Source organism: Nyctereutes procyonoides, unplaced genomic scaffold (genome assembly GCF_905146905.1).
Source record: "Nyctereutes procyonoides isolate TBG_1078 unplaced genomic scaffold, NYPRO_anot_genome, whole genome shotgun sequence".
In the NCBI taxonomy this organism is placed as follows: Eukaryota; Metazoa; Chordata; class Mammalia; order Carnivora; family Canidae; genus Nyctereutes; species Nyctereutes procyonoides.
The window spans coordinates 17,450,875-17,476,427 of record NW_026575043.1 but is presented as its reverse complement, the minus strand read 5'-3'; positions in this window follow the sequence as shown (position 1 = coordinate 17,476,427).

Below are 25,553 nucleotides of genomic sequence, written 5' to 3'. Positions count from 1 at the left end.
ATGCTTACATCATAGAAATAATGCAGGAATCTAATGAATTTTGATTTTTAAAATGTTTTGCTGATGCAGAGTGCTATAGCTGAGTATTCAATATTTTAATAAAAGTTTAACCCCCGAAGAGATAGCAGAACTCACCGATGTAGCACTACTTAAAACATGACACTTAGTCAGGGTCTCCTAGCGAGGCTGTTCACAACGTTGGAATCAGAGTGACCTGTGTTAGAATCTAGGCTGTGTACTTGAGCTGGGGCAACTTACCTACCAAGTTCTGCATTATTTTTCTAATTGGAAAATAAACTCCATCTTGTAGCTTCATTTTCAGGATCAAATGGGAATGTGCCTGTACCTATTAAGACCCAATAAATAATGATGCATAAGATATAGTCAAATCAACATGTTGAGTCCAAAATGATTTATAGAACACATGGACTTTGCTGTGGGTTTGGCTCAGATTTAGGCACAGTGAGAGGAAGTTTTGTGGAAGATTAGAATTTTGTTGAATGTAGTATGTGTCTACACCCTGTCAGGCATTCTTCAGGCATCCTGAACAAAACACAACTCCCTCCGTCATTGACCTATTATTCCATTGGTTGCAAAAAAAAAAAAAAAATGTGTAAGAAATGCATAAAAGATGCCCCAATTTACTTCAAGAGTCAAGTTACAAAAACTTGAAACTGGGGGGTTGGGGGGGAAGCAATGAACAGAAAATTTCAATAAAGGTCCAAGGTAGCAATTACAAAGATATCCTAAGGGAGCAGATGACTAATTGCCAAATGAACTTTATAAACATGTGTCCAAGAAGTTCTAAGGCAGAGAAATCACTTTATATAAACTATATAAATAATAAACATGTTTATGAGAAGTTTTCCCCAAACTAACTTCACTCTGAATTCAGTGGGTGTGCTGAATGAGCACCGGCTGTTTTATGTCATTTGTGTGCAAAGAAGGGTGTCAGCAAGACATCCTTTTTTGGGACACCTAATAAAATATCAGTGTTGTGCTCTGCTTTATTCCGATAGCTAAGTTTTTAAAAACATATTTCCAGAGCCCTAAGAAGTATGACTTTCAGACTTTGAGATCAAACTGAAGGTCTCAAAGGTAAAAAAAAAAAAAAAAAAAAAAAAAAAAAAAAAAGCTTTGGCGGCTCTCCTTACTTTTCCATAGAGGACTTTGATCACTTATCTTACAATGGAGAGTGCGGAGTCCACTGTTGCTCTGCTGACATCAGCACACAGGGCTTCTGCTTGTCACTAAGTGAAAGCCTATGATCAGGAAGGAGATTTTTTTTTTCTCATAGGTGTCTTTTTGGAGCTTCCTAACTTCGCCTTTCATCTATAATGAAACAGCATTGAAAAGAAGGTAGCGTGTGAGATGAGACCAGGAGACTAGACTCTTTATTTCACTGGAATAGAGAGCTGCTGTTCTAGTTAACTTTTGCCTTTTATTCTGTTTTGACACAATTGTCAAAACGTTTAACTCTTCCTTTCCCAGAAGTTGTCATTTTTGGAAAGAAAGTGGTGACCGGGAGAGGAATTCCACTGATGTTATTGAACACAGATCTGATTAAGCAAACTCAGTGTTATTTTGAGATAAGAAGGTCTTGCAGAAATAAACAACTTGACATTTTACTTCCTTTTTACGGCATAGCTCAGACGCAAACCACATGAGTTGGGCCTATCGGCTTGGAAATATGAAACATGACAAATCGCTGTTTTTCTAAACTTGAAACCAAAGAAATTGTACACTTCCTCAAGAATTACACACTTGAGCTCTTCTAGGTAACCTCTGGATCTTCAGAACCCATTTTATTGCTTCAAATAGTGTTAAAACAGGGCTTGGGAAAGTGTTTACTGGGCCAACGTATATGGTTCAAAGAGAACAGAACCACCCGGGCTTGCTTGGATAGCAGTGTGGAGTGACTACGTTAAACTAAGCCAGATTGCTCTGAAGGGGAGCAGTGTATCAGGGGAACTGTCTGTGAGTGAGAGCAGATAGGTCACCCTGAAGTAAAAGAACAGTGTCATAGAAATTGAATAATAGGAAGGCACACAATAATTGTCTTGCTTTCTCTTAAATTACGTGGGCGTGAGCGAAAGCGAGAGGTCTGAGAAGAGGAGGTCACAAAAAATATAGAGTGCCGATGCATTTCTTCTGTGCTTAGGCGAGTTCAGAGAAAGACAAAGCTAATTCCCAGGGGAGAGCCGGGGAGAGAAATCTGGGAAGGCTCTATGAGTAGGAGACCTTCAGGAGAAGGTAGAAAGGGCCTGGGGACACCTGGGTGGCTCAGTGAGTTAAGCATCTGACAGCTGCTCAGGTCATGACCCCAAGGTCCTGGGATGGAGCCCTGCATCCTGGAGCTCCCTGCTCAGCCGGGAGTCTGCTTCTCCCTCTGCCCCTCCTTCTGCTCGTGTTCTCTCTCTCACATTCTCAGTCTCTCTCTCAAATAAATAAATAATATCTTATGAAAAGAAAAGAAGAGAAAAGAAAAGGAAAGGAAAAGAGGAGGCAGTGCTCACCTTGGTGACAGAGCAGAACTAAGGACGACCATCAGGCGCCCATGTCCAGCAAAGGCAGGATTACATGGCGTGGGCTATCTAGGAAACCGGCATCCGATTGAGTGACACAAATGTTTAATTGTGTCCTTGTTCTTTCCATTTCTGCTACCAATTATTTGCACACATCTTTTGGTAGCACACAGTTACTACATGCTTTCTGCTTTTTAGTATTCTTCCCTTTACACACTCCTGACATTCCAAATGCTTTCTCTGGTGCAGGATCTCTCAGCCTCAGCCCTAGGGATATGTTGGGCCTGAAAATTCTTTGTCGTGGGTGGGTTGCCTGTCAATTGTAGGATGCTCAGCAGTATCCTCAGCCTCTACTTGCTGGACTCCAGTAGTATCTCCTCACCCAGTGGGGACAATCAGAATTGTCTCCAGATAATGCTAACTAATGTCCCCAGGGGAGAAAAATCGCCCCAGGTGAGAGTCACTATTCTAGTTGGTGCTTATTGTGTACTCTGAAAAAGTTGATGCTACATTTTTTTATGCTACAAACTAATATGATTCCCTAGAAATATTGCCCCAGTGATCGCAAGTGGGATGAAAATTTAAGTTGCCTGTTTATTAAACATCAGTTAATTGCTCTGAACTGGCACTTGGTGTCACATTTCAAAACATTTTGTCTCCGTGCTTATGTGTTTTTGGAAGTCAAATTCTGTTTTTAACTCTATTTGTCTATCTGTATCTATTTCTGTCATTTAACTACTTGTTTATGTTTGTTGCCTTATAACTATCATTCTTTTGTGTTAAAATATTTGGAAAATATGATTTTCCCAACCAGGACAGGTCATCAGGAGCTCCCAGAAGATGGAAGAGTGCAATATTCTGTATGAGGGAGAGAACAGTCTCCATCAATACTAATGGTTACTGGCTTGAATTCAGAAGTGGAATGAGCTTAGTACGTAAGTACGAGGGTGATGACAAATAAGCACATTGAACAATTTTGAAGAGACCATTATAGCCAGTTCTTGACCTACCTTTGATGTAATTTATAGGATTATTTTTAAGTCCCAAGTGTTAATGACAGGAAACAACTGTGATAGAATGGAAAGCGTGCTAGGCTAGGAGCTAAACGACTGGGTTCAAGTCTCACCCTTCCACAGAGTCACTTAGAGTGGACAGTCTGAGATCCTTATCCCCAAAAGGGGGAGAAAACTTCCACAGAAGGCTGCTGTACCAATGAGATAGTATAATTTACAGGCCAAAATGTCTAATCAGTGGAAAGGTGCTATGAGACTGGATTTGGTGAGTGCTTCTTTAAATATTATTAACAGTATAGAGTATAAAGATATTTTAAAGTTGCCCTAAGGAGTTCCTGTGACACAGTTTTCCTGGACAAGCAGCTGAACCAAACTTTAGATCTGCCAACCCTGGGGGGAATCTGTGGGCCAGTGTGATATTGCACGTCTGTGGGGTTTTATAAATCAAATTGTACTTCATATACATTAGGGGGAATGGGTACAGAAAAGAATGGTAGGGATAACTATTTTGTAAAGTGAAAAAATTTCCACTGCTTTTCGTGGCAGTAGAAGTAATCATTCCATTTTACCTGTTTTAGGAATTTATTTTTAATATTGGGAATTTATGATAGCTATGTGTAATATAAGTACCTCTAGAAACTATATTTTCTTGACTTAAAATCAAAGCTCTTTTTGGGGCACTTGGGTGGCTCAGTGGTTGAGCATCTGCCTTTGGCCCAGGGCGTGATCCTGGGGTCCTAGGATCAAGTCCCACATCGGGCTCCCTGCATAGAGCCTGCTTCTCCCTCTGCCTGTGTCTTTGCCTCTCTCTGTGTCTCTCGTGAATAAATGAATAAAATTTAAAAAACATCTAAGCTCTTTTTTTTTTTTTAATCTAAGCTCTTTTTATTGATCACTCTCATCTGTATCCTGCCACTGAGGTCAATATTTTGATTAAACTCACGAGAAAAAAATGTACTGACAACCCAGAGTTGATAGTTTACCCCATTACAGCTCAGGATAAGAGATTTTAAAAAGGAAAAACAGAGCAATGCAAAAACATACCATTGCCAAAATTTAATAGGTCAAGTAGTAGTATTATAGGAAAGAGGGAAAATATAAATGACATATTTAATTTTAATTATGGCCTTCAAACAACCTGTTTTTTCATCTGCTGAAAATTTTCTAAAACGGCTAATTGATGGCAATTAAATGGTGCAAGAGAACAGAATAGGAGATTCTGCTGGAGGATACCAGATTCACGTTTCCCAGGAGATTAACAAAATAAAGAATGGCACACAGTCACCAAAATATTTCCTGGGGAATAGCCTATATCCAAATAACAAATAAAGGAAAGAGCACCATTTGTGTTAAGAAAATAATGGCTTACTCTTTCCCTTTTCTTTTTTCTAATTTTCTATGGAAAATAGTCATTTTATAATCATTTATACTAACTTATCAGTCATAGAGTCAGTTCTATTTTAGTTATTGATACATACAACCAATAACTTTTTATTTATTTATTATTTATTTATTTATTTATTTATTTATTTATTTATTTAAGAGCCAGCAAGCAGGGGGTGGGGGAAGGGGGAGAGGGAAAGGGAGACAACCTCAAACAGACTCAGCACTGAGCACAGAGCCCTACATGGGGTCATGATCACTGGGGCTTGATCTCAGGACCCTGAGATCATGACCTGAGACAAAACCAAGAGTGAGATGCTTAACTGACTGGGCCACCCAAGTGCCCCAAGCACTTTAAATATATATTCAAATAGTAACTTTGACACAAGAGCTGTCAAGTGGCGACAATGCTAACATGCTCATGCTAAAATCAACCCATTTCTGCTGTGCACTTCAGATTTCTGGTGAATGAGTTTGTCAACTTTAATTGCAATATATTCATCTTTTTGGAAATATGCTTCCAAGGGCTGTCATGGAGCACATCATGATTTTACTTAAAAAAAAAAAAAAAAAGTCCTAATTGGGCAGGAGCACAGAGAGTTTATCCTCTTCTGCAGTATTGTTGAAGGGAATAGGAGGGAGGAAGGAGAATGAAGTTGAGATGTTTCCTTTAAAGCATGGATCTCCTGGGGCTTCTGGCTGGCTCCATCAGTGGAACATGTGACTCTTGATCTCGGGAACATGAGTTTGAGCCCCATGTCAGATGTAGAGACCACTTACAATAAAATAAAATGCCCTATGGCCTGTGTACTTGCTATACTTCCAGGATTAAATGTGTCTCCAGCCAGTCTCTGTCTAGAATGTTTGAGGGCTTGAAGCTTTCCAAATAAGTTTCTTCACATGTGGCAACAAAGATAAAAATGGGAACCCTTCTCAGGTCACAGATGAAGTCACTAACAGATATCAAATGCATTATTGGTATAGGATTGGCCCCTTGTCATTTTACAATATCTTACTTCAAATTTGCAGGTTGGATACGCATCCAAAGTTCTTGGTTGTGTGTATTAATAACTCACATGGAATCTGTTCTATAATTAATAAGCTGGTATAAGCTATACTATAAAATGGTGTCAATCTCTGAGTCTACGGTATGTGGGTGAAATATCCTGATTGAAATCATTTAAAATGCAGGTTTAAATCTTTTTTGAACATCATTATGTCTGATTCCCAGGAATTCCAAAAGTCTAAACAAAATGGAAGCCAATAGTGTGAAGGCTAAATTTGAGAGCAGGCAAAGAGGCTAGTTTCTTCATTCTGGCTCTTGCTCTTTGTGTGATGGAAATGAAAGTTACTTTTAATGAGCTAGGTGCAAGAAATTGAGATTTCTGCTGGACTGGTCCATCCTTCTTCCTTCCTTCCTTTTTCCAATCTTCCATTTTTCTGTCTTTTCTGTTGTCTCTCCTTCTTTCTTTTTATTCATTCCTTTTACTTTTACTCATTCTACTAGACATCCCGGGAATACCAGAGTAGACCATTACATGACCAGACACTGTTGCAGGCAAATGTGACAGGGGAAGGAAGAAGTTAAACAAAGCCCCACAAAATGAAGGAGCCAGTCAAGTGGACCCACTGTGGAAGATCAGGGGCAAATGACGGAATAATAAAGATCACATAGGAGAAATCTTGTTAGTCTAGGCTGCCACGAGATCTCTCTCCTCCTTCCTATCCTCAGCCTCCTTCTTTCTCTTTGGGGGGAGGGTTCCAGGAGCTATGGGGCTTATATGCAAAAAGAAATAACAGAGGGTAAGAGTGTTAAACAGAAATGAAGCTCTTTCTACATTATTCTGCAAAGTTGATCATTCCTTTCTTCATAGAAAATTGGTTATATATGGTTTTACTTTTCTAATGGCAATATTTGAACAAGTGACTTTTCAGCCTTTTGATTTCTTCATTTGCAAAAATGATATAACATAAAAATGTGTTTTCTTACCTTTTCAAGCAAATGATGCACTTCCCAGCCAATTCTTGCTACAATTCATCCAACCATTCTTGATTGACTCCTGTAAAAGATCCTGAAAACTCCTAATATTGATTTATATCCTCTCCTAAAGAAATAATTAATATTGATTAATCTGAGGCTTGACAATAATTGAACCCAGTTCACAACAAAAGCAAGTCAGTTGTGGTGCTTAGAAATTTTGAAGAATGGTTGCCTTTTTCTTTTATTCCTATGTCTAGATGAGAGCTAACCTTGGATAAAATTCTTTTTTTTAAAGATTTATTTATTTATTCATGAGAGACAGACACACACACACAGAGAGAGAGAGAGACAGAGAGAGACAGAGACAGGAGAGAGGCAGAGAGTTAGGCAGAGGGAGAAGCAGGCTCCATGTGGGGAGCTTGATGGGGGACTTGATACCCGATCCTGGGATCATGCCCTGAGCCAAAGGCAGATGTTCAACTGCTGAGCCACCCAGGTGTCTCTTGAATAAAATTCTTTTGACAAATTCAAACCAGACAAAGCTAATATATTGATATGAGTGGGTAGGCTTGAAATTAATTAAAATTTCTAAAATAATGTTGGAAAAATTGGCATAATAGAGAAAATTATTAAATATGACACATTTTTCAAAACTGATTTGAAAATGGTACAATTTGTGATGTAATACAGTAAATAACTTTAAGTGAATAAATACAATTTGTGCAAATCTAATGTATGCATATCTGAATTAATCAAAGAAATGTAAGGATTCTTTTCTACTAAAGAAAAATTGTCCACCTTGTAACCCCTGTAGTGAATGTAAATTATCATGTATTTCATTAAAGAAACGTATCTTTATAGATGCCAGAGATATTTAAAAATGGGAAACAGAAGTAAGATTTTTACATCTTGTTCTACAAAGTTTAAAATTCATTTTTGAATGAGGAAAAAAATCAGTTTAATCTTATTTATAATATATAGAATATAGAAACAACCTAAATGCCTAATAAAAGAATCTGATTACATAGTGTCATTTTTTTAAATGGGATAGTAGGAAAAATACTCTTAATAAAATGTTGAGTAAAAAAAAACAATACATAAAAACAGTCTTATAGAGCCAAACCCAAATATTTAAAATTGGTTGGTTATATTTTCAGAATACAACACAGTTGTATAGTGACAATTCAGTGATTATTTGTCCTACCAAAAATCACATAGAACATTTTCTAGATGCAAAACACAATGTGTTAAGCTCTGTGAAGGATATAGAAATGAACTATTTTCTTCATTTGTGTTTCTTGTTTTCTAATTCTTGCAATGATATAGTGAATATGCTATGGAGGTTTATTAGGTGGAGCTTAATAAAAGATGATTCCCTGCTTTGGGCCAGAAAGTGATCATCTCCACTATGTACCTTTCATTGTCAAGTTTGATGCAAAGATGGATCTTAAGGTATATAACTTGGTTCCCTGAATCATTCTTTGTAAATCATACCCAAAATAAGACTCAGTACTCCTCTCTATCCTCCTAGATGTAAATTGTAATTGCTTTCAGCTCTTTTGAGAAAACTTGTAGAATAAAGCCCTGTTCTTGGAGAGCACACTCACTCCTTTTGAAAGGGATTTCAAAGTCAGTAGACCTGGAAAATGGTTCTTTCTCATGTAAACTGGTAAACAGAGGGCAAATTGGTCCTTCTTTTTCTGTGGGAGGCACATAATCTTTTTTTTTTTTTTTAAGATTTATTCATCTAAGAGAGAGAAGTGGGGGAGGAGAAGAGAGAGAATCTCAAGTAGACTCAACCACTGAGCATGGAACCTGATGCAGGGCTTGATCCCACAACCCTGAGATCATGACCCGAGCCAAAATCAAGAGTCAGCTGAGCCACCCTGGTGCCTCAGAACATATTAACATGAATGGACTTGTATCCTGAAATAGCAATAAAGATTTAGAGAAGTGAGAAATTATAAAGGCAATAGACAATGCCTAATTATTATTATTGTTCTAAAGAGGAAAAAAAAATATGTAGGTATCTCTCCCATGTAAAAGATTTTTATTATCATCTTTTATTCCCTTGTATCCACTTTTAATTAATATACACACTACACTTCTTCAGGTATGTCTTTAATACTTTTAAAGAATTTTGTTTGTCAATATTAGATTTAAAATTTTTTAAAATTAATTTTGCTGTTATTAAGAAAATAAATTATGCTTAATTTTATTTCATTGTACAAAGTACAAATCCATTTCAGCTGAGGCCATGTGAGTGATATATAATAAGAGAAAGCATTAGGGTACTTTCCAGATATGTAATAAAACTAAATGAAAACTTTTAAATAATAAACACCTAGAAAAAAATTTTGGAAATGTTTATCTAATCTTACATAGAGTTCATAAAATAAGCAGAGAACTTCAAATAAAATTTTCCACATATTTGGTTATATGTAAGTAACAGGCTTTCAAATGCAATAAATGCATAAGTAAAATTGCAAAGAAAACCAAAAAAGTGGGAAAAGTATTTTCAAGTCATAAAAATCAAAGGATTTTTGCAAAATAATAAGGAACAGACTAAATCTTATCATAATGGGCAAAGAACAGACACAATTTATGAAATAAATCAAGCAATTTGATAGGACACCTGAAAAATTCAATATTAGAAATAAAATCCTTGTAAACTAATGTAATTAGAATATTTTTCACTTATCAAACTATAGAGGCTTGTAAAATGCAGTAGCACCCAGTGATTAAAAGGAAATAATCCTTATCTTTCTCAAAGGAATTTACATTAAAAGTTTACGAGAATGTACATTATTTGATCCAATAGTTCAATTCTTTACTGTCAAATATGTGTTAAAACATAGACAAATATTTTAGTATAACCTTCTTTATAATATATAGAGATTAGAAATAACCTAAATTCCCCACAATAGAATATAACTAAATAAGTATTATTTATTATATATATTATTTATTTAATAGGATGGTAGGGAAATGCTCCTAATAAAATGTTAAATTATCTTTTTTACAAACTTTAAAATTGGTTATATTTTATAATTATATTTTCATGGTTCAATTGAGGGTGAGTTTTAATTTTCTCTTTGCACTATTTGATATCTTTCTACTTCTTGAAACAAATATCTATTGCTTGAATAATCAGCTATTACTAATAAATGCTGTTGGGGTACCTGGGTGACTCAGTTAGTTTAGCAGCTGCCTCTTGGTTTCAGCTCAGGTCATGATCTCAGGGTTCTGGCATTGAGCCCTGAGTCGGGCCCCACACTCAGTGCAATGTCTGCTTGCTCCTCTTCTCTCCTCACTCGCACTTTCTGTCTTCCTCTATCTCAAATAAATCAATAAAATCATTTAAAAAATAATGCTATTTCAAGAGAGAGATCTATGAAGAAGAAGGTATTGCGACAAAAGTTTAGTGCTTCAAAAGTTGGATTCAATTTCAGGCTTGCTTAATTCACATGCTTCTAACCACTGCAAATCATAACTGTCAAAGTAATTGCCTATTTTCCACAACAGAGTCATAAAAGCATTAAAGTATAAGGCAGTTGTGTAGACAAGAGACTCCACAGTGCTGTAATGGTCAGAGTAGCTCAAGCTGATTTTCTCAACCATCAACATATGAAGGAGTCTTGCAGTAATCTCATTCACATGATGTTTTGTTCAGAAACCATTGTGATTTGTTGCTATGGTACCTGGAAGATCCTCATGGGTTCCAGTTCCACATTGTAGCTCATTCGGGCATGTTTCAGGCATTGACAAATCAAAGAATGGCGTTTCTGTGTTCACTCACAAGGTTTTGTGGAGTCCTTCCTTCAATTATAGAGATGGAAAAAAAAAAAAAAACATAAAAAACGAAAACAAAACAGGCAAGTGATCCCCCCTGGAAATGCAGTCTTATGTTTATTCTGCATTCATTATAGGAATTAGAATCCAATTTTCATGGGCAGAAACTTTAGGGATATTCATGGAGGGTGGAGAGTGGACAATCCTTTAAAAGAAAAGAAGAAACAAAGTGAAAAGAAACAAAGCTACCATTACCACCTCCTGCACTTCTACCCTCCTGCAACAATAGATGTCTCCATGCCTTTGGCATCAGTCTTGGTCATCATAGGAATCAATGATGGGTCGAGGAGGGAGCAGGATAAGCTTTCATTATAAAACCACAACGAAGACTAATTCTGCAATTTAAAAGAGGAATTTCTCTTTTCCTAGTTAATTATTAGAGGACAGATTCTTGGGTTTGCATTCTCACTTGGGGAAATTCATTTACCTTTCTAGACCTTTTACTTATTCATCTGAGAATAAGAACCAAAAACTTGTCATATATCAACATCAACACTGCCTTCTAAAAACCTACTAAAGTTACAAAAATGTCACCTGTTTTGAACAAACAAGCAAACACTCTTCTTATTGACTTTCTCTGGGTTTGGTAGTTTCTTCTTTTATAGTTGTGTTTATCACTAGACTGATGAATCACAAAAACTATTAGCCTTCTAAAGATGGCGCGGAATCTTTAACATGGAGTCAAATGTATGGCAAATACAATGACAATAGGAAGAAAAAGAAGATATTATTAAATGTACAGAAAGTGTGACACTAATGCTCTTTGTACCATATTAATTCATTCTCTCTCTTCCCCCTAAGCCCACTCTCCCCTGTCTGTAGTATGTATGTGGGCCAGTTGCTTTCACTTAAATGTCCTATTACAACATTTGTATGAATATTCTTCAGTAGGGGTGGGGGCCTTATAAAATGATTTGAATCATGTTCATTATCCAGTATTCTAGTTTTGGAGTTCCTGAAAATAGTTTTAACAACCTTAACCTTTCCTCAACTCCAACACCCCATACTAATGACCACACCTTGGATTTTTGCCATCATGTGAAAGTATTTCCACGCTATCATGACAAATTTGAGATTATCATCTCTGACCATAAACTGTTGAGTCTCTAACTTTTCCACCTTCATACATTTACTGTAGCTTCCTACCCTCAGTTATTGGTCCTTTTTCAAAATAACTCTTATTTCTTCCCTACTTATTTTGGATAATTGATACTTACCGCCAATTATCTCAGTGTTGTATCTCCTTCCCATAAATTTGCCTACAGAGAAGGGTGCAAGCTATTGGTCACATGCTGAGGATGTTGAAATGAATTTTAAATAATGAAAACAGGTATAGAAACTGAGTGTGAGGATCAGCCAGATGAATGGGTTCAAGACCAAGGCTGGGAACCAGACAGAAAGTGCCAGAACCTTATTTCTTTGGTCACCTACCTTTGGAGTGATGGAGGTTGAGTGGTTGAAGGTATTAGGTTCAGTCTGACATCCAGTGACTATGAAGATGAAAACTTATTACTCAGTTTATTGGCTTCCACACTATCCCAAACTCCCTAGATTTGGTACACCACCAGACTTTTTTCTTTTTCTTTTGTTTATTCACATTTATTTATCCCTCCTGAATATTTCCTACAGGCATTCTTTAAAAAATACCCTGGTTCACTAAAGCTCCCACTTTATTCTTTCCAGACACCACTGCCTCCTACTTCAATGAGAAGATAAAAGCCCAAGACAGAAACCACTATTCCATTCGTGCTCAATAAAATACTACGTAGCTTTTTCCTAAATTCTTTCTGTTTCTGAAAAAGAAGTTTCCTTTTGGCTGCTGATCTCATTCTCACCCCTCACCTTTGGAAAGATCTTGCTGCCTCCTCCACTTTTCCACACTCTCCAGTGGTTCTCTTTCTAATGGAAACTTTCTCACTATGGATAAAGAATGGGTTTACTTTTGTTCACTTAATATCTCGAGAGGCTAGCACAGAGCAGAAATTCAGTAAATTAAATAACTGGTCACTAATCTTTTAGGATTTGGTTTGCCAGATAGGAAGAGCATGCAAAGACCAGTGTTGACTTCTCTCTTCTTTCTTCAAAAAGACTTGAGTCCCCATCCCCTTCCACAGGGATCTTTCTTCTTAATATGAAGGGGATAAGAAGAAATATTTGTTCAAGATGTTCAAGTTGTCTTTAAAATGCTTTCTATCTCACACTGGGATAGTATCTTTATAATTTAGAAGTCAGGAACTCATCATCTTAATTTTTAAGTTCTGCTGTAACCATTTCTCACAGAGTGAATTACATGTTTTTATTAAATGTGGTTATAGGATAAATGAGAAGTCTCTGCGATATCTTTGCACCTTTTCAATAAATCTACAACTGTTCTAATATGTTTAACTGTCTAATATGTTTAATGTTAATGTTTAACCTTTCTTAAAAAATAATAGGACATCATAAAAATGTTTAAAAAGTTATGATTTAAATAAAAAGGATAATTTTTTTAAAGATTTTATTTATTTATTCATGAGAGACACACAGAGAGATGCAGAGACATGGGCAGAGGGAGAAGCAGGCTTCATGCAGGGAGCCCCATATGGGACTTGATCCCAGGACTCCAGGATTACGCCCTGAGCTGAAGGCATACGCTTAATCACTGAGCTACCCAAGCATCTCTAAAATGGATAAATTTTTAGAAAAAAGGCTGCTTAACAAAAACAACAAGAGCATTATTCAACATTCACAAAACTAAAAATATATATATATAAAGGAAATTTAAATAATCAGTTCACAAATATCTTAATTACAGCACTACACCTCTGAGGTTATTAAAGCTCAAAATTCCATTAACACCTTTGGGACAGTCTGTATTTATGTATACATAAATGTATTAAATATATAAAAATAAATATAGCTGTAACAACTACATAAAAATGCATTTCTTAGTATAGAAATATCTATTAACTCTCTTTAATATATTCTTATGAATTCTACATGATTAAATATATTATCACAACATAATCTTGACATTGGCTTACTTAACTACTTTTATATTTTTATTCATCTACATCATTCATAAACATTTAGATTCTCCATTTTAAAACAATTTTAATAAACTCATAATAAATATAAGTTCTCATCAGTGGCTTTTTATTTCCTTAGTAGTAGAACTATAGGGTGCTGTTATTTCAGATTTGTGATGCACAGTACCAACTTGTTTTCTGGAGTTCGTCCCAATCTATGTTTCCACTGGCAGAATGAGTAAGCCTGTGGCAGGATCAAAATGCCCTATTTGCGGGCTTCTGGGTGGCTCAGTCGGTTGTGTTGGACTCTTGATTTCAGCTCAGGTCATGGTCTCAGGGTTGTGAGATTGTGCTCTCCATCAGGCTCCATGCTCAGCCTCCTCAACATGGCATGTGCTTTAGATTCCCTCTCCCTCTGCCCCTCTCCACCTCTAAAAAACCATAAATATATGTCCTACCTTAGAGATATCCACATTTCTATTCCCTAGAATTTGTCAACAGTACCTTATGTGGAAAGTAGTCTTTACAGATGTGTTTAAGATGTGATCTTGAGATGGTAAGATTATCCTGCATTATTCATGTGAGCCCTAAAAGTAATCACAAGCAGACAGAAGGAGGGAGATTTAACTTCAAAGGAAGAGAAGACCCCATGCCCAAGGAGGCAGAGATTGAAGTGACGCAGCCACAAACAAAAGAATGCCAGCTGCCAACAGAAGCTGGAAGAGAAGAATGGATTCTCCTCTAGAAGCTCTGGAGGGAGTGTGGCCAGCTGACACTTTGATTTCAGCCTCTTGAACTGATTTAGACATCTGTTCTCCAGAATTTTAATAGAATAAATTTCTATTGTTTTAAGACACTAAGGTTGTGTTAATTTGTTACAGAGGCAATGGGAGTCTAACACAGAGCTTTTATCACTATAGCCAATATATACATTATAAATATTTTCACATTTTGAAGGCAAACATATCTTAATTATTTGCATTCATTTGATTGTTCGATTGCAAAAAATATAGAATTTTATTATATTTTTATTATAAACTATCTCTTCAAGTTATTTTGCCATTTTTACTCTATTAGCTTATTAGTGTCTTATTTATTTTAACTTATGATGTGTTGAGATCATGAATACTTTATCAAGTTTGTCTGAAGTAAATTTCTCAATCTCAAATTTAATTTCATTTGTGAAATATTTAGCCATCTGGAAGTTTTGACTTAGTTATTTTGTGGTCTGATTTCTCTCTTCCTCACTGTGGATTTTTTCTCACTTCTCTTTTGCTTAGAAAGAATGTCCTTATCATTTGCCTATGTTCCCCTCTAATTTTTTTATGTTTTATATGTTTACACTTTCTATTCCTTATACTTTATGTTAGTATAAGAATTGAGGACCTAATTTTATTTTTCCAGAGATATTATCAATTATCACAGCACCACTTAACACTTCTTTTATTTGTGTGACTGTATTTATCAAATGCTATTTAAGGGTTTAACAACTCTCTTCTGATCTTCTAATTTTTTGTAATATACTAATATATATATATATATATATATATATACATATATATATATATAAACAAACCTCATCACTCTTTTTTTTTTTTTTTTTTAAAGCTTGAGTCTTCTTGCCAAGATGCAACCTGATACTTTCAGGTCTACTTAGATTTTCAAGTTCTTTAAAAATTATTTATAAAAAGGATGCCTGGGTGGCTCAGTGGTTGAGCATCTGCCTTAGGCTCAGGGTATGATCCTGGAGTTCCGAGATAGAGTCCCACATTGGGCTTCCTGCATGGAGCCTGCTTCTCCCTCTGCTTATATTTCTGCCTCTCTCTTTCTGTGTCTCTCTTGAATAAATAAATAAAATCTTTAACAATTTTCTAAAAATTTAATTGGATTTATATCAAAGGTAACAGTAGATTTGTGAGACATTAACATCTTGATAGCATTTGCCCTGTACATTTAGGAAAATAATTTGTCTCTCAACTTACTCAAATCTTTTTTCTGTGTCTATTTATAATATGGTTATGCAGATGCACTGGGCCCAGGGAGAGCCAAAATAGGAAGCAGTAATTAAAAATAAGCGTATTTGAGACTTTCTGATTTGGGATGGATAACCAAAGGCACAGGGAGATAAGAAAAATTGGGTAAAGATAAAGATCCCTGAGTAAGTAATTATGAAATGTTGATTAAGGTTCAGAATTGAATTGTTTAAAGAAGTGCCTGATTCTCTAGAGCCTTGTGGTCACTGATATTAGCAGTGTCTTCCAACAACATTATAAACATTTATTACAATAAATTAAGTAAGGGAAATACATCTAGTTCAGTTGGAAATATTGGAATGAGGAGAAAAAAATGGCTTCTCATGTCAAAGTTTGTGAGTGTCTCAGTGTCTCAGGTTTGGAAGAATTGTAAGATAGTGATATATTTTTAGTTCCTGGACACTCCGTTACAGGGAATATAGCTCTTATCAGTTGATACCCTGGTGAAAGAAAACTAATTATAACCATGAATTAACTGCGTGGTATACCTGGTGGCCCTGTTACTAGTCTTGAAGGGAGAGGGGAAGTCAGGGCAGTACAAAGAACTAATGTCAACCGAAGACAGTTAATTGAATTTATGAACTTTTTGGACATGAAATGGGAATGGGACAAAATGATTTTGCAAGAAATGATTGCAAAATTTCTTTTAAAAATAGATTAACTAATTAAAATAGCTAAAACACTGCCATGCTTCTTTTTTTAGAAGAGGAAATATGATTACTGAGGCCTGGGAATAAGTAATTTCAGTCAACCCATCCTACAATGAATATCTACATGATGCATAGTTACACATCATTTTCTTCTTATGCTCTAAGAGAAGGAAAGGGATCTGAGGCTAAGTTGAAGTTGACACAGCCACTGCCTGTTGTGGATCATTAAGTGCCATCTCTAAACTTGCAGGGTCCCTCTGATCTGATGGCACTGCCCAACTGTGCCCAGGAGTGCAGCTCTTATTGTTTCTTTCAGCCTAATGATGGAGCTATCTGGCCCATGCAGTGCCATCATATAATGGGTAATAAACTCCCCAAGGGTCCAAACACAAGTACAGTGCAACAAGTCATAGGAGCTAATGAAAACCTAGGATAAAAACAGGCCTCAAAAGCCAGTCTCTAAGGTAGTGGGGAGGTGATGCACCATGACGTGCGTTCTCCAAAGCAATGATTCTCCACAAGGTAGGAATATAGGACCGACATTCTGTAAGAGTGAGAGCTACTGAATTACTTACACTGCACGAACATACAAAGAAGTAACATAATCCATCAGGTATATGTTTTTAGGATTGTTTCATTGGTTCAAGTAGACATATTCAGACATTCAGAGCGAGGTAGGCCATTATGCTTATCAGCACACAAAATTGACATTCGGCATGAGTCTTCCATTCTCACTGTCACTCAGAGACTAGATGAGCGGCTTCCTTACTCTTCAGACTAAGGTAAGACCAAATCAAACCCTCAATTCCAAAGCCAATATCTGTGGTTTCTCCAGGAATTCACATGGTTTTCTCTGAGTGTGAAATTATGGTCAAGGTGCCACAGCCCATCCACTGAGCATAGAATGCTATTTTCAAAGGTACACCGAAAATTCTTCCATTCTCTCTATCTCTATATCTGTATCGATCTCTATCTCTCTAGCTCCATCTCTATCTGGTATTTCTCTGCCTGTTTACTTTTTTCCTCTCACATAGTCACACACACACACAAAGGTAGGTGTCTACCTGCATGCACACACATTTGTGATTTATGATAATCATGATGGAAGTGCAGGGGAGCATTAGCAAGCGATCACACAGAACAGAACTCCACAGAAAACAACCAAAAAGTGTTTCCTCTGAACCACCTCCTTCACCCATCCTGATTCTGAGGGTTCCTATCTTGGCCTTTCTCCCACTCAGTGCCCAGACCTGCTATAACTATCTAGCTCATCCCCACCCTTTCCCTTTAGCTCTGGTTTGTCTTTGCTGAACACCGAAACATCCATTGCTCTTGTGACTCAAATGCACCCCCATTGGGTGCTCCTTAGACTAAAGGTCATTCTAACTAGGATTCATAATTTGTTTGTTTTATGTATCTACCTAGTGGCTACTATGTGCCAGGGAAATACAGTGACTAAGAGATAATGATCTGGGAATATGCTAGGAAGAAATAGAAGAAATAATTGGAATACAATAGGTGATTTTCACAAGATGTGAAGAGATCTTGAGGAGATCCCCCCTTAGTTCACCCAGTGAGTGACAGAAGATCTTGCACATGAGGGAACATCTAAACTGAGGTTCAGAATGAACAACAGTTTCCCAGGTAGCCAGAGGGAGAGGGCTTTCCAGACACAGGGAAGAACAGAGGCAATGGTAAGCACAATTGCAAAGACAGGAGAAAATTATGGTGAGGGTGAGAATTTGATGTGGAATATGAGGGTGTGGAAGGAGAAGTTTACATTTTATCCTGTAAGATCTGCCTGAATATTGGAAGATAGTGAGCCTGAAGGTTTCACAATTGCATGTGCTTCTTGAAGACACCGTTCTGCTGGCCATATAGGGGAATTTTTGTGGGTAGCATTGAAGAGGGGGCAGGAGTCTAAAGAAGGGGCAAGTGAATGATTAATTCTAGAAATTCAAGCAAGACACAGAAAGGATAAAACTAAAGAAAAGAGGATCAGGGTGAAACGGGGGGTATGTGAAGTATTTTTAGGAGGAATTTTTTTGAATGTTCTTATTAATTAAGCAAAAAAGCAATGGAATTCTTAGATTCCTTACATGAGTAACAGCATCAAGAGTGGCCCTGGCCACCAATATGGAGAATATAAGAGTGAGGTTAGACCTGACATGCTGGGAGGACATAATTGTGGTTTTGAAAAGTATAGTTTGAGGCATCTGGACAGGGGATCAGGATCCAGTTGACATTTGTTCCTTCTTGAGATTCAGAGAATATAGTTAATTCCAGTATTTTATGGAATCCAAGGTTACATAATCAGTTAACCGTGGGGCTCAATTCCTGCTTTATCTTACCCCTAAATTTGTGATTGATGCTCTACTAACAAGTCACATGACTATACCTTCTGCTTAGTGTCATCTGCATTGAGGTGTGATGAATTTCCACATTTGCATATGTAATAGAGAATTCTTTGAGTTTTGTGAAAGAACTAAGCAAATTGTGGGTTCAGACATCCACAACGAAGCAGAGTGGGGCCCTCTGGCCCTCGATGGAAGTGAACCTATGGCTTTATCTTCAAAAGCCTCACATATATCTAGCTGAACCTGGAGACCACTGATAATTGGCACAATATATGGGAAGGATGTGATGCAATCAAAGGAAGAAACTGACCTGGAGTCTGTATCTTAATCAAATTTTAAGGGTGAAAACACAGCAGGCAGGCCACTCACTCAAATTCCTTTGCCTTCTGAAGCTGAAAAGAACAGAATCTTTCTTTTTTTTTAATTTTAAAAAATATTTTATTTATTTATTCATGAGAGACTCAGAGAGAGAGGCAGAGAGAGAAGCAGGCTCCATGCAGGGAGCCTGATGTGGGACTCGATCCAGGGACTCCAGGATCACACCCTGGACCAAAGGCAGGCGCTCAACCGCTGAGCCACCCAGGTGTCCCAAGAAAAGAATATTTCAAAGAAGAACAAAACAACTTAAATTATTTCCAATCAGAAAAAATAAATCAATACAAACCTTTGTAGTATCTTTTTATGGTTGGGTGTGTGTGTCTGTGGTACATTTTTGTTAGGGATACAGGATATTTCTAATGCCAAAGATAAGTAATCTTGGAGCTGGTAAAGGACCAAATATTTCTGAATGTTACCAGAGGTGTCTTCATTTGTTGCCAGGAGCTGGGTTAAATCACAAGGACTTAGATATGTAGAATGGTCACATTTGTTCTCAAAGCAAATACAAAATTGAATGACTTGAGACAGCGAATAACCAGAAGACAGACTGGACAGCAGGAGGATTTCAAGCTACAATGGGATGCTGTCTTCTTTCTCCACATGCCCAACATACCGCCCCCCCAGGAGGACAAACCAAGAACCAGACTTTAGAATTTCCATGCAGTTTGTTCTTTGTCTACAACTTACTAAATGCCCTCATCCACTTCCCTGAGTCTTCTCATGAGACCAAATTGTACACTGGGAAAAAAAGGGCATTATCTTTTGTACTTTTCTTTATTCTTATTATTAAATAACACAATATGACTTATTTTAACGATCTAATTCAAATATATCTTTTTTATGAGCCTTTCAAACTCTGAATTTTGCTCAATTCCAAAGCCTCAAGCATTTGCATTTTCAATATAGTTTTCTATCAATTCACTTACCCTGACTCCCCTTCTCGATTGTAAGTTCTGAAACCAGAAAATGGGTTTTATTCACTTCTACTTATACTAAGTAGTCAGCTCACTATTTTATGCAAAATAAATAATATTATTTGCTGATTTAAAGCACATACATTTCCCTTGATATAGGGGGAAGAAACAGAAGCATAATTATTCATTTCATTTTAGTTATCTCATTTGTAATAGAGAAACCATTCCCATTTGTGCAAAGCTATATGAGAAACACAAAGTGAATATATGTAAAAGGATTTTGTTGGATCCAGAGGACCACAGATGTAAATAATTATTATTTAATTGTTTAGCTTTTCCAGTGGCATTATCATATAGAAAAGGAACTACAAAGGGAAATTCACTTTATCCTCAGTTCTTAATGTATTTATTTTTATATATTTTAAAACTTCAAATGATTTCCACAATATGCTTTTAAGAATTGAAAACTCTACATGACAGAATAATGAATTGAATCATAAGACTGTGTGGCCAATTATTTAAAGAGTAGAATATGTCACTCACCTATAATTAGAAAAACATGGATTAAAATACAATTTCTTTAGTCCTTTAAAACCAACACTGATAAATGCTTTTTTTGTTAGTAATATTTTTATTTTCTAATTTAATGTTAGCCTTTCCCAGATGGTTATAAATGCTACTATTTATAATTTGATCTAGTTAAACACAAGTTGGGCAACCATTTCAACATCTCATCTTTGTTGGATTCAACATCCTTTCTATCTAGTGTTTCCAATGTCCTTTGGTTTATAGAATTATTTTAGCACAATAAGATAAAAGACTCTTCTAGAACTTCTGAGTTCTCACTACCTCTTCAAACATCATAAATAGAAAATGTTTTAGGGAATTATTTAACAAGCAACGTTTTATAGTAGCTTTAAAATAGATGATAGTATGTTGCATATAAAAACATAATCTTTGGGCACATGGGTGGCTCATTTGGTTAAACATTTGCCTTCAGCTCAGGTCATGGTGTTGGGGTTCTGGGATCGAGCCCTATGTTGGGCTCCCTGCTCAGTGGGGAGTCTGCTTCTTTTTCTCCCTCTACCTCTACTCCAGCTCATGCTCGGTCTCTCTCTCTCTCTCTCTCAAATAAATAAATAAAATCTTTAAAAATACATAATCCTGAGCAAATATTTCATTATGTGGGTCCTTTCTGATTATATTACCATTATGTTTTAAAGAAAAAATATATATTTTGGTTACACAAAGAGTCATTTAATATTAAATAAGTCAGATGGAGAAAGAAGAACCTCTGGATGTCAACACCTATTGTTTTATTAATCATATATTTTCAAGAAGTAGAACTGGATTAATTATTTCAAAGAACTGAAATGAGATGTGTTATCATGAAGAATTAACACATCATCCTCAACTAATGGAGGAGTCAACTGCATAGCTGAAATGTAGTCCATCAAACAGCAAAATTTTGATTTATTTTAGCTAACTTCGATCACAAAATTCTAAAATAGGTTATATATACATTTAAATTCAATCATGAGGATACGTACAGGATAGACACTAAGGGGATGCCTGTGCTATACAATGATGACTAAAACCACAATTTCCATTTAGTAACACAGACATGGTGTGTTTCTATCATCTTAGAAGTTTTTTTTTTTTAACTGTTATTTTGAGGTCCAGATCCATCATTAAGAACATCAGCTGAACTCAGCAGCAATATGATGGGTCCCCCCAGTGAGCACTACTTTTAAGAAATGTCTCTTTCTCAGCCTTAACTCATTTTCTGCAATAAGCATTTGAAGTTGTAGTTTTTTGGTTTTGTTGTCGTTGTTACTGTTGCAAGGGATTTAAGAAATTTAAACCAGCCCAAAGGAAAAGGAAAAACCCATTCTGTTGGATCAATATGTGGGAAGCCTGAAGCTAGTTCTTCAAGAGGGCTGGCTCAAGGGGCTCAAGCAAAGCCATCTGGCCACTATCCCCATTCTTTGCCTTTACTTGGCTCCATTCCCTGGGCACACTCTGTCTGCATGGCAGACAGAACTACCATCAACAAACCCAAAATCACATCCAGCTTGGCAACTCACCAGAAAATGGAGGCCTGACTCTTTGTATCTATTAAACAATCTGGGAAAATTGTCCCTGTCTGGATTACTTGACTATCTACAGAGAAGGAGTTAAGGCAGCAGAGGCCTGCCCTATGGCAGGAAGGCGGGAACTAGTTTGGGCAGCTCCACCAGAACCATGTGGAACTGGAGAAGACTTTTGAAAGGATCAAGAAGAAAGAGGTTAAGAAAGCATGCTGAGGGGCACCTGGGGGGCTCAGTCACTTGGGCATCTGTCTCTTTGGCTTGGGTCATGATCTCAGGGCCCATGTCAGGCTGCCTGCTCAGTGAGGACTCTGCTTTTTCCTCTGCCCCTGCCTCTACTTGTGCTTTCTCTCTCTCAATCACTCTCTCTCTCTCTCAAATAAATAAAATCTTTAAAAAAGGAAGAAAGAAGAAGAAAGAAAAAAAGAAAGAAAGAGAAAGAAAGAAGAGAGAGAGAAGAAAGAAAGAAAGAGAAAGAAAGAAAGAAAGAAAGAGAAAGAAAGAAAGAAAGAAGAAGAAAGAAAGAAAGAAAGAAAGAAAGAAAGAAAGAAAGAAGAAAGAAAGAAAGAAAAGGAAGAAAGGAAAGGAAGGAAGGAAGGAAGGAAGGAAGGAAGGAAGGAAGGGAGGAAGGAAGGAAGAATGCTGGGCAATAAACCATGAAAAACTTGCCCCACACCCTTTGGAAACAAAGAAGTTAACCTGATGGAATGTGAGTAACTCTTGCTTTACTAAGTCAAGAAATTTAGAAATAGACTTGCATTCTATATATCTTACATTTAAAGTAGAAAAACACTAAAGTAGAAAAACAAAATTGTTGCAGATCGCCAATGCAGAGGCCCAGCTCATTAGGCAACAGCTCTTTCTCCAGTCCTCTCTCCTTCCTGCCTCTCTGGGAGTGCCCAGCCCCAGACATCCAACTGTGGGATGGATCTCCCCACACTGAGACGGTCTCTGCCAGCACTCCAGTGGCTCTCATTCCCATTGTCTGGTACTGTCCTCATGCTGCTGGTCCATCACCTGGCCTAAACTGGACAACACTGAGGAAGAGGACTTTCAAGACTGGATAATTCCCTGGAATAAAACCTGAGAGTGACTTCACTTCCCTGAACTCATCTGAATAAGACTAGAGTCTTATTCCAATTATAGTGAGCTTTGGCCCTGACCTACCCTCATGTTTCCATTTTTCCCTGAAGTTCAGTTCTGTGGACACCATCTTATCAAAAAATTAGAAAAACTTGGTGCACCTGGAGGGCTCAGCGGTTGAGCACCTGCCTTTTGCTCAGGTGGTGTTCCCAGAATTCTGGGATCGAGTCCCACATCAGGCTTCCAACAGGGAGCTGCTTCCCCCTCTACCTATGTCTCTACCTCCCTCTGTGTGTTTCTTATGAATAAATAAATAAAAATCTCTTTAAAAAACTCAGTCTTCTTTTGTTCTCAGAATAATTTACAGTTAGTACCATATATGAGCGGAAATATTGAAGTCTGCTTCTCCCCATCATAGGCCAACTATATTGTCCAAGTTCATTGTTTACTTTTACTTCTTTCTTTACAATTGTATCCTGTCCTATCATTTTTGTATCTCCCGCTATCAGTGTATTTTCCTCTAGAATTTTCTGCTCTACATTGTCACTTGATACTTGTACTGTATGGTGGACTTTCACTAGATACTTGTACTGTATGGTGGACTTAAACACCAAAAATCAGAATTACTAAGGTAGTAAGAGATTCCAGCTTCTTAGGTGACTACCTGTGAGTTGACATTGTAGTCAGGGAGATAAGTCAGAATTTTGACTTTCAGATCCTGGAGAATTATAATATCAAGGAGGACGAGGAAAGCCATATTACTGGATTTGTTTCAAGTAGTCCCTCGGGTCTGAGGGATATGTGAATTCATACCATATGTGCTTTCTTTATGGTCTGGGGATTTTAGGTTACTCTTCTACTGTGTCTGTCTTCTAGCCTAGCGCTAATCTTCCAGGATTCAGAGGAACTGGCTGTTCATCACTAAACTAACTTGGGGTGTGGCTTCCTGATGTGTCCCATGAATACAGGTCTTAGGTCATTGACTTGACACCCTGCCTCCCTCTATCTCTGTGGAAGTCTGCTTGGCATCAAGAATACTTCTCTGTGGAAGTCTGCTTGGAATCTTCGACCATTGTATTATCTGAAAAATTGTTCTTTCGGTTATAGTCCAGAAACATGTTGTTAGGAGAGTAAGACTAGTTTTTTTCCTTCATTTCCGATTGCCACAGACTAACAGTAACAGAAGTGACCCAAATTACCCAAAGGAAGATGCACCATATCCTTTTCTGGAAATAAAAAAAAAATGTAAAAATGAATTATGAACTATATTTCTCTTTCCCCCAAAAAATGTATTTCCAGAATTATAGAACATTTTATCGTTGGTGTATGGTATTTTTCATTTCTCCTGAAATCACATTTGCGTGTGTATATATGTGGAGGTAAGCTGCTTCAAAATGAAAATATTTTTTGTTAAATATTATTTAATCTTAAGAGAGTAATTAACTTTAAATTTATATCCATTATCTTCAATTGCTCTTTAAAATGAGTGCTCCAATTTTCTATTATTTCAGCTCAGGTCATGATCTCAGGGTCATGAGACTGAGCCCCACACTGGGCTCCATGCTCAGTGTGGAGTCTGCAGAGATTCTCTCTCTGCCTCCCCCTCTGCTCCTCCCCTTCTGCCCTCACTCGTGATCTTTCTCTCTCTCAGTAAAAAGATAAAGAAATAAAAATAACAAAAACCAACTGGCCTAAAACATCAGTGATCATTTTCATCTCTCATGATCTCCATAGGTCAGAAATTTTGGAAGGGGCTTTTAGAGGCCTCAGCCAGGCAGCTTGTGGTCTCTAACGCAGTTGAAGACAGAATAACTGTAGCTGGAACAGAGGGGAGGGGAGTAGGGTTGGGACAGTTGGGGCCTGTCTGGGTTTCTCTTCCTCTTTCTCTCAATGTTGTTTCAGAGCGCATCCAGGTGGTCTCCACATGGGCTAGTTTTGGCTTCCCAGGAGCATGGTAGCCTCAGGGCTGTCAAACTGCTTACTTGGCCAATGAAGACTTTAAGAACAGGTATGCCAGTAAGCAAAGGGAAGCTGTGTCTTTAATTCCTTAGAATTTCAAGTCACAGTGCATCTCCTCTGCTTACCTTTTTGGTTAAAACAGTGACAAAACACTGCCAGCTTTCAAGAAGAGGAGGCACGGACCATATCTCTCTGCAAGGACTTTCAAAGAATTTGTGGGTCTATTTTTAAACTGTCATAAAGAAAACAATATGGCTATTATCACATGCACTTGTCTAAGTAAGAAAAATCCTGTCTCCTATAAATTCAAATATTTAACAAACAGGC